The sequence below is a fragment of the Furipterus horrens genome, unplaced genomic scaffold (assembly GCF_987537825.1).
Source record: "Furipterus horrens unplaced genomic scaffold, mFurHor1.1.pri manual_scaffold_5, whole genome shotgun sequence".
Classification (NCBI taxonomy): domain Eukaryota; kingdom Metazoa; phylum Chordata; class Mammalia; order Chiroptera; family Furipteridae; genus Furipterus; species Furipterus horrens.
Genome location: NW_028327175.1, coordinates 104,897,598 through 104,913,036, shown reverse-complemented (window position 1 = coordinate 104,913,036; position 15,439 = coordinate 104,897,598).

Here is a 15,439-nt window from a genome sequence, read left to right as displayed (position 1 = left end):
CCTGGACCTGTATGTCTATTTCCTTCACCAGATTATGGAAGTTTTCCTGCATTAATTTTTTCACATAAGCTTTCAATTTCTTGCTCTTCCTTTTTCCTTCTGGCACCTCTATGATTAGATGTTGGCATGTTTAAAGCTTTCCCAGAGGTTTCTAAGCCTCTCCTCATTTTTTTCAATTCTTGTTTCCTCCTTATGTCCTGGTTGACTGTTTATTTCTTCCTTATGTACCAATTCATTGATTTGAACCCTGGTTTCTTTTCCTTCACCACTAGTTTTGTGTGGATTTTCCTTCATTTCACTTAGTATGGCCTTCATTTCTTCCCTGTCATGCTTAATCTTTTCTGTCAAGTCTGTGAGCAATTTTATCACCAGTGTTTTAAACTGTGCATCTGTTAAGTTGGCTATCTCCTCATCACTCAGTTCTCCCCCTGGAATCTCGATTTGCCCCCCTTTTGGGCCATACTTCTCTGTCTCTTCAGCTTGACAGCTTTCTGTGTTTGCTTCTGTGTCTTAGGTAGAGCTATCACACCTGTTATGTTGTAAGAGGCAGAGCCTTAGATATTCATTAATTCTGGTGACCCGTTTCACCTTGTTGTGGTGCTGTATGTGGAGGAGGGGTATGAGAGGGAACTCTGCTGCTTGCTCCGCACTCAGTCCTTTCCCAGGTACTTCTCCCCCTTCCCATACTAAACAAGCTGACTCTGTTGAGAGGCTGGCAGTTTCTTCCCCTGCCCCAATCCCTCACTGGTTTTCAGAGTCAGAAGCAATGTGGCTCTATTTTCCCCTGGAACTGTGAGCTGCGTGGTCTGGTCTGGGGATGGGATCACTTCCCAGGTTTAAAATGTATGACTTCACTTTTTGCTGCAGCTACAGTCCCTGTGCCGCTGCCTCTGCCACCAGCCGCCACTGCCAAGCACTGCCATGCAGCCACTGCTGCAGTGCCACACCTCATTCTCTCCCTCCTGGCTGTGCCCCTCCTACCTTTCTGGCTGAATATTTCTTGTTTATTTTTTTGTTTGTTGAACTTCCATATAGTTTGATTTTCTAGATTTTCTGTTTGTTTTTTCATTTTGAAGTGTTGGTAAATTCCTTCTTAAGTTATGAGGGAGACACAGCATGTCTACCTATGCCTCCATCTTGGCCAGAAGTAAAGAGAGAATCTTAAAAGCAGGAAGAGAAAAGCAGAGAGTTACCTAAAAAGGAGCTACCGTAAGACTATCAGCTGATTTCTCAAAAGAGACTTTGCAGGTAGGAAGGAGTTGGCAAGAAGTGTTCAAAGTGATGAGAGGCAAGGACCCACAACCTAGATTACTCTATCCAGCAAAGCTATCATTTAGAATGGAAGGGCAGATAAAGTGCTTCCCAGACGAGGTAAAGCTGAAGGAATTTATCATCATCAAGCCATTATTACATGAAATGTTGGAGGGACTTACTTAAGAAAAAGATCAAAATTACGAACATTTAAATGAGAACAAACTCACAACTATCAACAAATGAATCTAAAAAAACAAACTAAGCAACAAGAATGGGATCAGAATCATAGCTATAGAGATCATTTGGAGGGTTCTCAGCTGGGAAGGGGAAGAGAGAGAATGGGGGAAATGGTGCAGGGACTAAGAAGCATAATTATTAGGAACAAAATAGGGTGATGTTAAGAATAGTGTAAAAATGGGAGAAGCCAAAGAACTTACACTCATGACCCATGGACAAGAACTAAGGGGGGCTGGTGTAGGTCACTGGATAGAAGGGGGATACTGGGTGGAGCGGGGCAAAGGTGGAAAATTGGGACAACTGTAACAGCATATACTTAAAAAAAGGAAAGATGTAAACCATACTCTCTTTCTCTGCCCTGTGAGGACACAGTGAGAAGATGGCTGTCTGCAGGCCAGCAGAGGCCTCTCCCCAGAACCCCGCAACATGGGTGCCCTGATCTCATACTTCCCAGGCTCCAGAACTGTGAGAAATGTCTTCTTTGTAAGCCCCTCAGTCCATCATATTTTTATGACAGCAGCAAGAGCTGAACCGGACAGTGCACCTGAAATTGCGTTTCAGTGAGGTTGGACTCCACAAAGTAAAACTGGTCCAGAAGGATGAGAAAAATGGAAGGGGACAGTATACACATGGTATCATCCATGTTCACAGAGACATGGGATGTGGAGCTGAACCAGTGTCACAGAACAGTATTTTTTTGATTCCACTCTGCCTTTTGTGTGAGAATTAAGCTGCTTTTAAATTCTTTTTGGATAATCCTGAGAATCCAGGGGGAGTTTTCTTTGTGTTTTGAAACATAGTTGTCTCTTACATACTTTAGCAGGAATGCCGTTTCATTCACCAACTATTTTATTTGTTGATCATTTTTCCTTCTTCAGAAACTTTTCCCAAGCCCTGTAAGATTCAGAACTTTGTATATATAATACTTTTGTCTCTGGCCATAACTGATTGTACCAAGGGGTAATTGCAGGATCAGAGCTGGCCATGTGGCCTAAGAGGAATTTAGAATTGAGACTCTCTGAGCTCTTTGGTAGGCGCTTGAACCAACAGCAGAGAAAACAGGTGTGGAGGGAGTGAGGGAGAGAATGAGAGAGAATAAATAAAACACATAAACAAGACATTGGAAGGGTGGATTGGGCAGTCCTGGAAACACAGAGACATGCTGTGTTAGATCCTGCTGCCTTTCTACCATGAAGCCTTGCTGTGCTTTGGGTTTTGTGGGATAACCTGTGTTAGAAGTTGAATTATGTCTTCCCAAAACGTATATTTAAATCCTAATCTCCCCTCCCAGTACTAAGAATATGACCTTACTTGGAAACAAGGTCATTGCAGATGTAATTAGGTAAGATGAGGTTGTATTGGAGTTGGATGGGGCCTTAATCCAATATGATTGGTGTCCTTATAAGAACAGGGTAATTTGGACAAAGGCACAGAGGGAAGACTGGGATGTGTAGGTGAGACAGAGATTGGAGTAATGCTACCATAAGCCAAGGAATGCCTGGGGCTGCTTGAGGCTGGAAAAGACAAGGAAACATCCTCCCCGAGAGGCTTCTGAGGGAGCACCGCTCTACCAATACCTTGATTTTGTACCTCTGCCCTGGAGAACCCTGAGAGAGTAAATTTCTATTGTTTTAAGCCACCGAGTCTGTGGTACTTTGTTATGTCAGCCCCAGGAAACTAAGGCACACTGTATCTTTTTTGAGTGATTTATATCTTATGATGGAATTATCTCAGTCTCAGCATCGAGATCCAGCTGCCAACTTGCAGTAATATCACAGGTCAGAGGAAGGTTTTGAACTGTACCATGAGTGAGCAATTAGCAAAGTCCAGACTAGGTAACAGCCTGATGTACTGGATTCTCCCATAATCAGTCATACGTAAAGAAGGGGATAGAAAAGAACTTGTTGGTTCAAAAGAACTTACAAAGATGCACCATGAAGAGAAGGGCACTTCACCTCTGTGATATTCATTCTAAAAACCTATAATGCCAGCCTGATCAAACACAAATTGCAAATTGAGGGACATTCCACAAAATCCCTGATGAGTACTCCCCAAACTGCTGAAGTCATGAAAAACAAGGGAAGACAGAAACTGTCAGAGACCAAGGAGCCTAAAGAGACATGATGACTACATGTAATTGGCTTTTGTTGCCTGTGTTTTTGGTGTCATACCCCAAAAAATCATTGCCAAAAGCAATGTTCATCATAGCCAACATATGGAAATAATCTAAGTGTTCACTGATGGATGACTAGGTAAAGAAAATGTGTTGTGTGTATATACACAATGGAATATTATTCAACCATAAAAAGAAGGAAATCCTGCCACGTGTGACAACATGGGTAAACTTGGAGGGCTTTATGCCAAGTGAAGTAAGCCAGACACAGAAAGGCAAATAGTGTATGACATCACTTATATGTGAAATCTAAAATTCAAACTCATAGAAATGGAGCATGAAACAGTGGTTGCCAAGGGCTGTGGGATGGGGGAAATAGGGAGATGATAGTCAACGGGTGCAAACTTTCAGTTACAAGATAAATAATTTCTGGGAATCTAATGTATAGCATCGTGACTAAAGTTAATACTGTATTATATCCTTGAAATTTGCTAAGAGAATAAATTTTAAGTGTTCTCATTATACACACATAGATGGTAATTATATGAGGTGATGGATGTTTTAACTTAATCACTTTACAGTATATATATATTAAATTATATTGTATACCATAAATATATTCAATTTTATTTTCAATTATACCTCAATAATGCTGGAAAAAAATTAAAGAAAAAAATAAACGTAATACAGTATCCTGAATGGGATCCAGAAACAGAAAAAACAATTAATGAAAAATACTGGTAAAATCAAAATACAGTCTAAGCTTTAGTTAATAGTAATGTTGGCTTCTTGGTTTTGACAAAGGTACGATGGTAATACAAGATGCTAAATTAGGGGAACCCGAAAAAAGGCAGCGGGGTAAGTGGGAGGTCCCTGTACTATCTTTGCACATCTTCTGCAAATCTAAAATAATTTCAAAGTAAAGTTTACTCCCCCAAATTGGAGCATACTAAACTGTAGCGTCTTGAGAGTGTGCATGTGGATGGTAAAACTGGAAAGAAATATGAGGATGGGATGTCTGGAAGCCGGGAGTCTGTTAGGGGGCTATCGGGGCTCTGTGATTGGGGTGAAGCACATGGTGATGCTTCCCATGGAGGTGGGGGTGCAAAACTTTTCTTTTTTAAAAAAACTTTTAAATTCTTGACAGAGTAGAATAGTGTAGAGATTTTACCTTATACTAATTCAATGAGCTACACATTTGTTTTGTGTGATATTCAGTATTGTTTTACTTTTCAGTGAACAGGTTTAGGCAGTCACTGGGTTGCCCTCTGCTCTATCCTTGCATACCTCTTGCTAAACTAGTGGGATAGGCTCCTGGTAGGTTTCCTGCTCACTCTGGCCCCATCCGTTCCAGTCTTGTCTCTGCAGCAAGAGAGATGTTTTAAAGCTTCAAAGCCCCTCACGTGATGGGTGTCAAAGTGAAATAGTAACTGAAGTAATCCCAAAGTCATCACATCTTTGTCCTTGCTGACACAACACTGTGCTTGTTCAGGCATCCGGTGACCGTGTACCTGGGGAAGGTGGGACTTGTCCTTAGCCCCAGAGGTGACCCATGAAGCCCTTCCCCTATGCCAGAGGTTGGTGTAGGGATGGGCATGTGATCTTATCCTGGTTGATGAATAAGCGGGGCACCTTCTAGCAACTTTAAAGGGACCCATGAGAGAAAGGGTCCCACTGCTTCCTTTCTGACTTAGATGTGTGTTGTAGGGGATGTAGAGTTTGTAGCCCAGCTGCCACCTTGTGATAGGAGACCTTGCCACACAAGGAGTTGATAGAGCAGGATGGGAAGCCTTTCTGTAGATCAAGAGTCTGGCACAGATTAGCTGGGTCCTCTGCTCAGGGTCTCATCAGGTTGCAATCCAGGTGTTGGCTGGTGCTGTGGTCTCATCAGAGGCTAGGCTGGGAAGGATCTGATTCCAAGATCCCTTAGCAATTGGCAGAATTTATTTCCTTGCAGTTGTAGTTTCGAGTCCTTGTTTTCTTGTGGACTCGCGGCTGGGGAGCTCCATCAGCTCCTGCAGGCTGCCTGCATCCCTTGCCATGTGCCCTCTCACAACAGGGTGGCTTACTTCTCCGTAGCCAGCGGGGGAGTCTCTCTCTCCAGCCTGCTAACATGAAGTCTTACATACTGACACATATCAAGGGAGTGACACCCAGCACCTTTGCCATGTTCTCTTGGTTAGAAGCAAGTCATAGGTTCTGCCCTCACTCAAGGGGAGGAGACTTTACCTGTGTCCCCCATGAATGAAGCCCAGGGACCATGCCTGGCATGTGCAGGACTCAATATGATCATGACTATTGCTTATTAATATGAAGCAGGGTGGGGGGGCAAACGCTGATGCTGAATTCTGTTCAAGTATTTATCAAGGACCAGTCCTACCCATGCGTGTCTCTGGGTAAACCTCATTTAACCTGGGACTCACCTTAGCTAGAACAGTTTCTGGAACTTGCTAGCAAAAATGACAGCCCTGAGAATTCTGAGACAGCTGCTTCTCAGGCTTCAGGGCAAATGATTTGGCCCAGTCCTGAAACCAGAATCATTTCAAGGATGGTTTCCTCACTCCGGACGTACCAGCAGCAGATGCTCCACTGGAAGACATGTGCCCACTCTGAGCAAGGTTGAGAGAATCAAATTAATTTCTTTTATGACCCAAGGCAAGTTTGAAATTGGTTCTTTCAAGACAAAAAGGGAAAGTCAGGAGCAGCTCGCAGGCTTCTGGCTCCCCTTCTTCTCTGCTTCCTTCCCATCAGGGTCCCGCACTTTAATTGAGGTGCAATTCCTTCTACGCAGCAAGGCAGTCTGCCCCTCTCCCTGCAGCACAGGCCGTGCCAGAGACAACTTCTCTCAGTGGCCTTCAGGCAACTCCTCTTTGGCCGGTGTGTGCGCCCTGGTAGGTTTTAGTGACCTCATCGAATGAGATGTCAAAGACTGCCTGCAGCACCAGGACTGGGAGGGGGCAGGGGGTGGTGGTGAAAGTAAGCCTTGCATGGGAGGTGCACCTTTGTGGTCCTGTAACCACAAATGCGGGGGTGAAATGTGGCCCCTGACCCTCAGCCTCCCATGATGATGGTTTCACCTCTGATTTGGCTGGTGTGCTGGGGGCTGGGTAAGCGTATGTCCTGTTCGCTGAGATGGTCCCTGATGTAAATCCTTTCCTGGGTTTGCTCTTCTCAAAAGTGTTCTGGTTTGGATGGTAAACTAGATGGTCACCCTCACTCTGGGTGTCTCTACGTTAGCTCTCGTGACATTTTGGGTTAGATGACTTTTTTGTTGTTGTTAGGGGCAATCCTGTGCATTGTAAAATGTAGCAGCATCCCTGCCCTCTGCCCACTAGATGCCAATAGCATCCTCCCTCCGGGTCATTGCCAAATGCCCCCTGGAGAGAGGGAGAATGGATTCCCCCGAGAACCTTGGCTCTACCTAGAGGGCACTGTTGAATCCTTCCTCCAGATATCATCTGGAGGTAACTTGAGTAATGGGTTCATATTCTGGGGGGAAACCTCTGCATACTGATTTTCTGTTGATTTTGCTTGCTCAGTCTTCATGCCCCCTCATCTTAGACCAGCACTCCATTTTTCTTTGGGGGAACCTCCCCTTCTTTTTTTTTTTTTAAGTATATTTTATTGATTATATTGTTACAATAGTTCCAATTTTTTCCCCTTTGCTCCCTTCCGCCCAGCACCCTCCTTCCCCAACAATCCCCTCTCCAAGTCCATGCCCATGGGTTGTACATACAAGCTCTCCTGCCTCACCTTTTCATATATTCTTCTTCTTCTTTTTTAAAAATAATTAATTAGTTAGTTAAATATTTTAACAATAAAAAATAACAATCCCTCCCTCTCAGACTTAAGACCCTTTACAATCTTATAAATGACAGTGGACGAAGGTCTCGAGCTCCTCTAGCTGCTTCAAGCTGGACATGGGCGTCGTCCTACCTACCTGTGGGTCAAGAAATCCCTAATAAGAGTGGGGGTGTGGAGGGGAGGGTGGCCTTCCCACAAGGGGAAGGATCGTGCAGACTCCAGGTTGGTTGGCTGTCTCTGGACAACGGCATGCTTGGTTTAACAGGCTGGCATCCTTGTTGTATTCTGGGGGCAACAGGGTTAAAGGACATCATTCAATCCGTAACCACTAGATGACAAAAGACAGGTATTAATTTTTCAATGTCCCACATTAGGGAAAATAAAGGCTTCTTTGGAGGAAGGTATGCCAGGTACATCTCACCTGTCCAAAACCCTTTTGTCCATTATACTTAGTTTGGACTAAAGGAAATATTTTAGATTTCCCCCCTCTCAGGCCTCTGGGCTCTTTCTGTCCAAGCCATTAGGATAGAAAAGAGAAACCAGTTTTAAAGTGAAGCCCACAGACCACCCCGTTCTTCACCAACCCAGCCACTTAGTTCAGCCAAACCATTGAGTCTCAGGAGGCAGCAAAGCAGACAGGATTAAGTGAGGTCTATACGTACAGACAATCACTCAGGTAATGAGATCATAGGCTTATGCCCTTTGAAAACAGAAAACATATGTTAATTTATGTAACATAACCCACATATAAGCCTCTAAATCTGTAGGACTGTCTTATCGGAAAGACATCCAGTGCAAGGCATTTGACATTCTTCTTGCCTGTAAATTAAACATCTTTGATAATGCCACAGACATAGTTTAACTTTCAAATGAAAACAAATTTTAAATGAAAAGAAACTTTAAAGACAGTTAGTTGCACTACTTTATAGTCTACCACTGGGCATTGTGATCTTCTTTGAATCGTGATTTTTCTCCCTAAGATTACCCTCCTTGTCATTAAAGGGACTGAATTAAGTCCATTTTTAACTTATCCTGTTCATTTGCATAAACACAACAAGAGCAGCAAATGATCACTTATGATCTTTAGTTCTGCTTTGCTGGAACTTACGCAAGGAACATTTAGGGTGACCTTCAGTCTCCCCTTCAAGGCACAGAAGCAGATCCACATACCTGGCATTCAGCCTTGCCTGTAAACACCTGTCTTTTCCAGGTCCTCCTGGTTTTCCATTGTGCCTTAAGGTCCCTTCTAGCCATCTTTCAGGAAAACAACCTTCATTCCTTCCCTGGAAAGATTGCTATGGACCACTCATCCATCCAAGGTACCAGGCCTTTTATCTCGTGGACTTTTATTACCTTTGAAAGTCAGTCCCAGTTGCTCAGGGCTTTTTGGTAACAACCAAAGCCTAAGCATGTCTCCTTTAGGCATGACATTCCATTCAGAGTCTTAGTTAAAAAAGAAAAAAAAAACAAACCTCTATTAACAACTGGTCTTATTAGTTTTATGCAAAGAAAGTTAGGTCATTACTTACTTCTTTAGAATGCCAAATTCTGGAGGGATCAGATAGGGAGAAAAATATACAGTGTGAAGGAAAATCCTTGTCCTTCTAATATTCACTGAACTTGCATTTCTATTCTTTATATTTTTATTTTTTCCCCCCACTAAAAAATTTTCTGTTTGTTTGTTTTTCCATTACAGTTGTCTCACTTTTTTCCCCCTCTTGCTTCCCTGCACCCCGCCCCCCTCCCTTCTTCCACATTCAGTCTCCACCCAGTTGTCCATGTCCATGGGTCATTTATACATGTTCTTTGACTAGACCCTTCCCCTTCTTACCCCTTCTCTCCCTCCCATCTCCCCCTTTGTTACTGTTAGTTTATTCCTTGTTTACATACCTCTGGTTCAATTTTGCTCATTTGTTTGTGTTGTTCATTAGTTTCCTGTAACAGGCGATAGCATAAGGTAATTTTCTTTTGTTGCCTGGCTTATTTCGCTAAGCATAACTCTCTCTAGTTCCAATCATGTTGTTGCAAATGGTAGAAGTTCCTTCTTTCTTTCAGTACTTATTCACTGTCATTTCCCCCCTTTGTACCCGTGTTCCTCTCTGTCTCTCTCTGTTTCTTCATCTTCTTAAAGCAGACCCTTTAGCATCTCTTGCAATGCTGGTTTGGTGGACATGTATTCTTTTAGCCTTCTTTTGTCTTGGAAACTCCTTATTTCACCTTCCATTTTGAATGAGAGCCTTGCTGGGTAGAGTATTCTTGGTTGTAGGCCTTTGTTTTTCATTGCTTGGAATATTTTTTGCCATTCCCTTCTGGCTTGTAGTGTTTCTGCTGAGAAATCTGATGATAGCCTTATTGGAGCTCCCTTGTATGTTATTAGTTGTTTCTCTCTTGCTGCTTTTAGGATTCTCTCTTTGTCTTTGAATGTTGGCATTTTAATAATGATGTGTCTTGAAGTGGGCCTGTTGGGGTTCATCTTCATTGGGACCCTCTGTGCTTCCTGGACTTGCATGACTCTTTCTTTCCTCATGTGAGGGAAGTTTTCTGTCATTAGTTTTTCAAAGAGGTTTTCTATCCCTTGCTCTTCTTCTTCTCCTTCTGGAATTCCTATGATACAGATATTATTATGTTTCATATTGTCCTGCAGCTGTCTTAGAGCCTCTTCAGTCTTGTTCAGTCTTTTTTCATTTTGTTGCACTGTCTGGGAGTTTTTGTCTACATTGTCCTCCAGTTCGCTGATCCGATCTTCTGCTTCCTCTAGCCTGTTTTTAATTCCTTCTACTGTGTTCTTCAATTCAGAGATCGTATTCTTCATTTCCTCCTGGCTCTCATTGATAGCTTCCATGTCCTTTTTGATGCTGGTATAATTCTCAGTAAGTTCCTTATAGTTCTTCTGGAGTTCACTGTAGTTTTTCTGGAGTTCTTTGTAGTTTCCGCTGAGCTCATTGAGCTTCTCCATAATACATGCTTTCAATTCCATGTCTGATAGTTTGCTCCCCTCTATTTCATTTAGCACTCTTTCTGGGGACTCTACCTTTCCTTTCGATGGGGGGTTGTTTCTCTGTCTCCCCATTTTTGTGACTCCTATTGTTTGTTGGTGCTTCTTAGAATGATCTGCACTTTCTGGATCTGCCCCTGGTGGCGTCAGATCCTGTACCAGTCTGGGCCTAGGCAGCCTGTTGGAGACTTCCAGGGATCTACTGCCTTTGTCTGGCTTCTTTAGTTGTTAATCTATTCAATCTGTGATTAGCTGTGAGGCTTAAGGACCGTGGGTGTGGCCGCTTAATTCCTGTAGGCAGGGCCTTTGCTTCCCCTCAGGCTGACGCCACTTGGCCGGGAATGGTCTGCTTGCAGTGTGGGGATGAGTCAGCACTGGGACCCGGCCGGCCGCTTCCCCAGCTCTCCCCTCAAAGCCACCACACCAAACTCTCCCCAAGCATCTCCAGTCCTCTCTGTCTTCCCTCTGCTTGTGCCCAGGGTAAGTGGGGGCAGAATATTTTCATATGTGATCCGCTTAAGAGCTCTTTTTCTCCAGCTGTTTCTCTCCGGCTAGCAAGAAACCCTGTGGCTTTTTGCTTTTCTCAGCTGGATACTATTTTACTTTCCACTCTGTTGCTGTAGGCTGGGAAGCTCAGCTGGGGGTTTAGACCCTGCCCTTCTCAGGGGAACCCCCGGCTGCTGAGCTGTTTCTCAGCCCCTTCAGCTGCCACCCGTGTGACGCCAGCCAGCCCTTCCGGGTCTCCGCACTCCCTACCGGTCACGTTGTGATGTAGCGGCCTTTTCTGTCTCTCCGTGGTTATAAGACTTCTCTCCAGCTGGTGTTCGGTTGGTTATTCCAGATGATTTCTCCAAAATTACATTGTAAATCCAGACTAGTTCTAGGAGGAAGTTAGTGTAGCTTCCACTTACTCCTCCGCCATCTTGTTTCTCCGGGAACCTCCCCTTCTTCATTCTCGGTCTGTGCGTGTGAATTGAGGGAAAGGGGTGCCACCACCCAGGCTGGGCAGATCAGAGGTGGCCATTCCCCTAGCTGCAGTGACTGGTTCAGGAACAGGTGTTTAAGTTGGGCCGATGAGTGTCAATTGCAGGACTTATGTTAGATCTATAGGGGAAGATGTGTTCTCTTTTTGCTGGGGTTGCAAAGCTGGTAGGATGGACCCCTGCAGCTGCTGGCAGTCATGCTCATCCCCTCCAGAGGAGAGCCTGCCTGAGAATGAAGCCACAGGACAGCAGAGCTGGAGGAGGACAAGCAAGCTCGTCACACGGTGTAAGAACAGAGATTACGTTGAACCTGAAGACAGATCTCACCTAGAGTTAATTTCTTAAGGGAGCCAGTTTGTATTGAGCTTCTGTCAATTTGCAACTATGAAAGGCCATGTGTTTTCATGGGCTATTTCTCCATTCTCTTTCCCAATCAGATATGTAACTTCAGTCCTGCTAATGATCAGTTTTGTGACACATCAAGTGGGAGCCCCACAGAAACTCTGATCTTGCTTCCTTAATCCTGCTGCTGCTTTCTTTTCCCTCCTTGTTCTTAACCTTGCTCAAGAATGCATGCAAATATTTACCAGTTTTCCTCATTCCTCTTTCCTTCTCTTCTCTCTTTCCAGCACTATCCCCTTCTTTGAATTATTACCCACATTTATAAGAGGTTCCTATAACTTACTGCACACCCAGACAGAAGTAATCTCTCTGGCCTAATTATCTAGTTCGCTGTCATCTCCTGTACCAGATTCTTCCCTGCCTCTCTGATTGTAAAGATTATTATTGAGGAAAATCTGGAAAAATACACAAAACTGTGAGAAGCCCCTTCCCAAGGCTCAGAGCAGGTAACTTTTGAATTATTCCTTTTGTCTTTCATATGTTTACATAATTGAGCTCATAGTCTATATGAAATTTTATATACAAATTTTCAAAAATGTAACTTTATAACAGATTATCAATTAAAAGTTGTGAGCATCATTTTTAATTATTATAGAAGATTTCATAGTATGAACATAGGATAATTTAAGAAATGTTTTCCTGTTGGTAGACACTTTATTTTTCACTATTTGCAATAATGTGATAGCATCTTGAGCATTCATCTTTGTCCTTATTCTGGATTGCTTCCCTAGAATACATTCCTAGTAGCAGACTTTCTGGGTCAAAGTGAATATTTCTAAGGCTCTTGATCTATATTGCCAAATGGCTTTCTAGAAAAATTGTACCTGTTTACATTTCACTAGCAACATGGGAGGGCCAGATGTCAGAATTACGATTACAGTTGTTGATAGGGATCTAGCTAGTTAAGATATTGCCAACAGTTGTATTTTAACACCTCAACACTTCTACCAATATTATTATTATCATTAATAACAGACTTATTGGGAGCTTGTAATAGTCCTGCTCTTTTGCTATGAATTTTACATTTGTTATCTCATTTAGTCTTTCCACCAACCTATAGGCTAAAGATCATAATATTCCCCCACTTACAGATGAGGTTAGAAGACTCAACAAGGTTAAGCAACTTGCCTACTGACCACAGCCAGTAAATGGTGGATCTCAGATTTGAATCCTGGCAGTCTGACTTTTGCAAGTGTTATTCTTTACTTTTTTAGCAAGACAGAGATGAATAGTTAAGGGTAACGCTAACCAAGTTGTTAGCTGCACTATGCAAAGCTTGCTAAAGATCTAACCTGAGGTGCGTGTTGCAAATGAAAGTTAGAGCTTCCTGTCTCCTCCTCCCAAGGAAATTGTCACCCTCCTAGCCAGCTGAGGGAAATGACTACTGATTCTATGAATGCCAAAGAATTCCCATTAACTAACTGTATTTCTGAGTGGGTCTGTTTTCCTCCAATGTGCTCTCTCTGCAAAATGCCAGGTAGCTGGTTTCTCACTGCGAAGCTGGGGACTTGCCCAATATTTTGCATTGCCTTTGGGGGGGAGGGGCATTAGTGCTTCCTGAAAAGTCACGAACTTGGCTTTTACTGCCTTTCCCTGGCTTGCAGGGCGAGTGTCTGGCTCCCAAATTGTTTGACTGGACCAGCAGCATCAGCATCAGCATAGTATCAGCATCAGCTGGGAGATTGTTAGAAATACAGATTCTCAGGCTTTATCCTAGACTCAGAAACACTGAGGGTGGGACCCAGAGATCTGATTTCAGAAGCACTCTGGGTGATTCTGATGCACGCTAAAGTTTGGGGTCTACTGCCCCTAAGCCTTCCTTTCCTCCTTTACAAAATATGGCAGTAGTAACAGTAATGTCCACCTGTGGATTAAAGGGAGGATCACATGAGCTAATTGGAGTCTGTGACACTGTGCCTGGCATATAGTAAGCCCTTAAGAAGGGGTAGCTGCCACCACTGTCTCTGAACTTGTCCTAGGTCGTTGTTTAGTCCTTACCTGCCCTTCATCCTGCTCCTTTCAGGGGCAGCCCTTCTCCTGCTGGTGGGTCTGGTGGGGCTCTGAGCATCATCCCCTCCTCCCCCTTCCTCTGTCACAGTGTGGCCAATCAAGTGCTTGTTTTCCAGGGATCTGCCTCTTAAGGAAAGACTCTCAGGGATGGAACAGTGGTGAGGTCTCAATCATTCCATGGCATTCCAGCCCCACACTTCTCAACCTTTCATCTGCTCAGGACTCACCTAAGGATCCTGTTACAGATTCTGCTGCAGAAGGTCCAGGGAGTTCTGAGAGTCTGCATTTCTAGCAGGACCCCTGGTGACGGTGATGCCAGTATTGCTGGTTTGTGGACCACACTTAGAGTAGCATTTCTAGAACTGTGGCTCTCATTTTGAGCCTTACATTAGGAACAATGGGGCATCTTGGAAGTGAGAGAGATAACCCTACCCAAACCAATTAAATCCCAGTTTCTGAGGGTGAGGTCCTGGCATTAGTGGTTCTTAAAATGCTCTTCAGTTGAGTCTTACCTGCAGCCTGGGTTGAGAACCACCAGCATAGAATGATGGTTCAGGTGTTTTTAGCAGGGAGATCCCTGGCACCTCCTTAGGCCTATCTGGGCACTCTATTCTTTGATTTTATAAGTTTTCCCTTTTAAGTGTTTGATTTGAATTCATTTGCTTGCAACCAAGGACCCTTAACTGATAGAGCCTCAAAAATAAGAAGCAAAACCAAGGCTAGTATTCAGTTTCTCTGGTCTCTCAATCTGCAGATATAGTAACACTACAGGCTTCTCTGGGATGGGATTTTGATTTAGTTGGAATAGTGCCATAGGGATATAAAATGTCCCCTCTTCTCTTTGCCCCTTTCAAGGCTCCCCTGGTGGGGGGCTTGCTGCTTCTCTCCAGTACTGCTTTGCTCTTTTCTCGGTCCTGGGTCTGGATGCCGTGGGTAACAGCTTCACCAGAGTTTGGCAAGGTGCACCCGCTGACAGGTGTGTGAACCATCCTGCTCACCTGTCAGGTGGTGACAGTGAAAAGTGACCGCCTGCACCAGGCAGGGCAGTCAGCAGCCAGTGTAGGACCTCCTCCTGCCTGAGCACGACAGACACCTCTGCCACCTGGGCTCCAGGAGGAAAAGCTGACGTTCTCCCTCTCCAAATGGACTGCCATTGGCTCAGACCAGCTAACCGTGATCTCTTGGAGACGGTGTTGCCAGGGAGAACCAGATGCAAAACAGGTGTCTAGGGCGCCATGGCTGTAGCTCTGCCTGGATGTTCGGATGTCCGGCTAGTACCCCAGCCTCTCTGCTTGGAATATGTCCTCCCCTCTGAAGTCTGTGAGTGCTTCACAAGCAGGCTTATGCTCACTGACCTTGACCCCGGTTGAAATACTTTCATACCACGGTAAAGAGCTGCTTCCCTTTCTGCCACCCATGCCTCCCGCCTCCCCATGTGTCTAAAGAGTTAATGCCTGGCCTAGCAGAGGGGTCTCCAGAGCCTGCCCCCTTTCCCTATTCTGGTCCTTAGTGCCCCTGCTGTAGAATGTGACCTGTGGGATACCACCCTCCACAAGAAGCTGATCTTTAAGGCCAGAAGTAGCTGGGACAGAGGAGCTGTTAGAGGGTAGGCGTGGCAGGATCCCCCTTGAAAGATCAGAG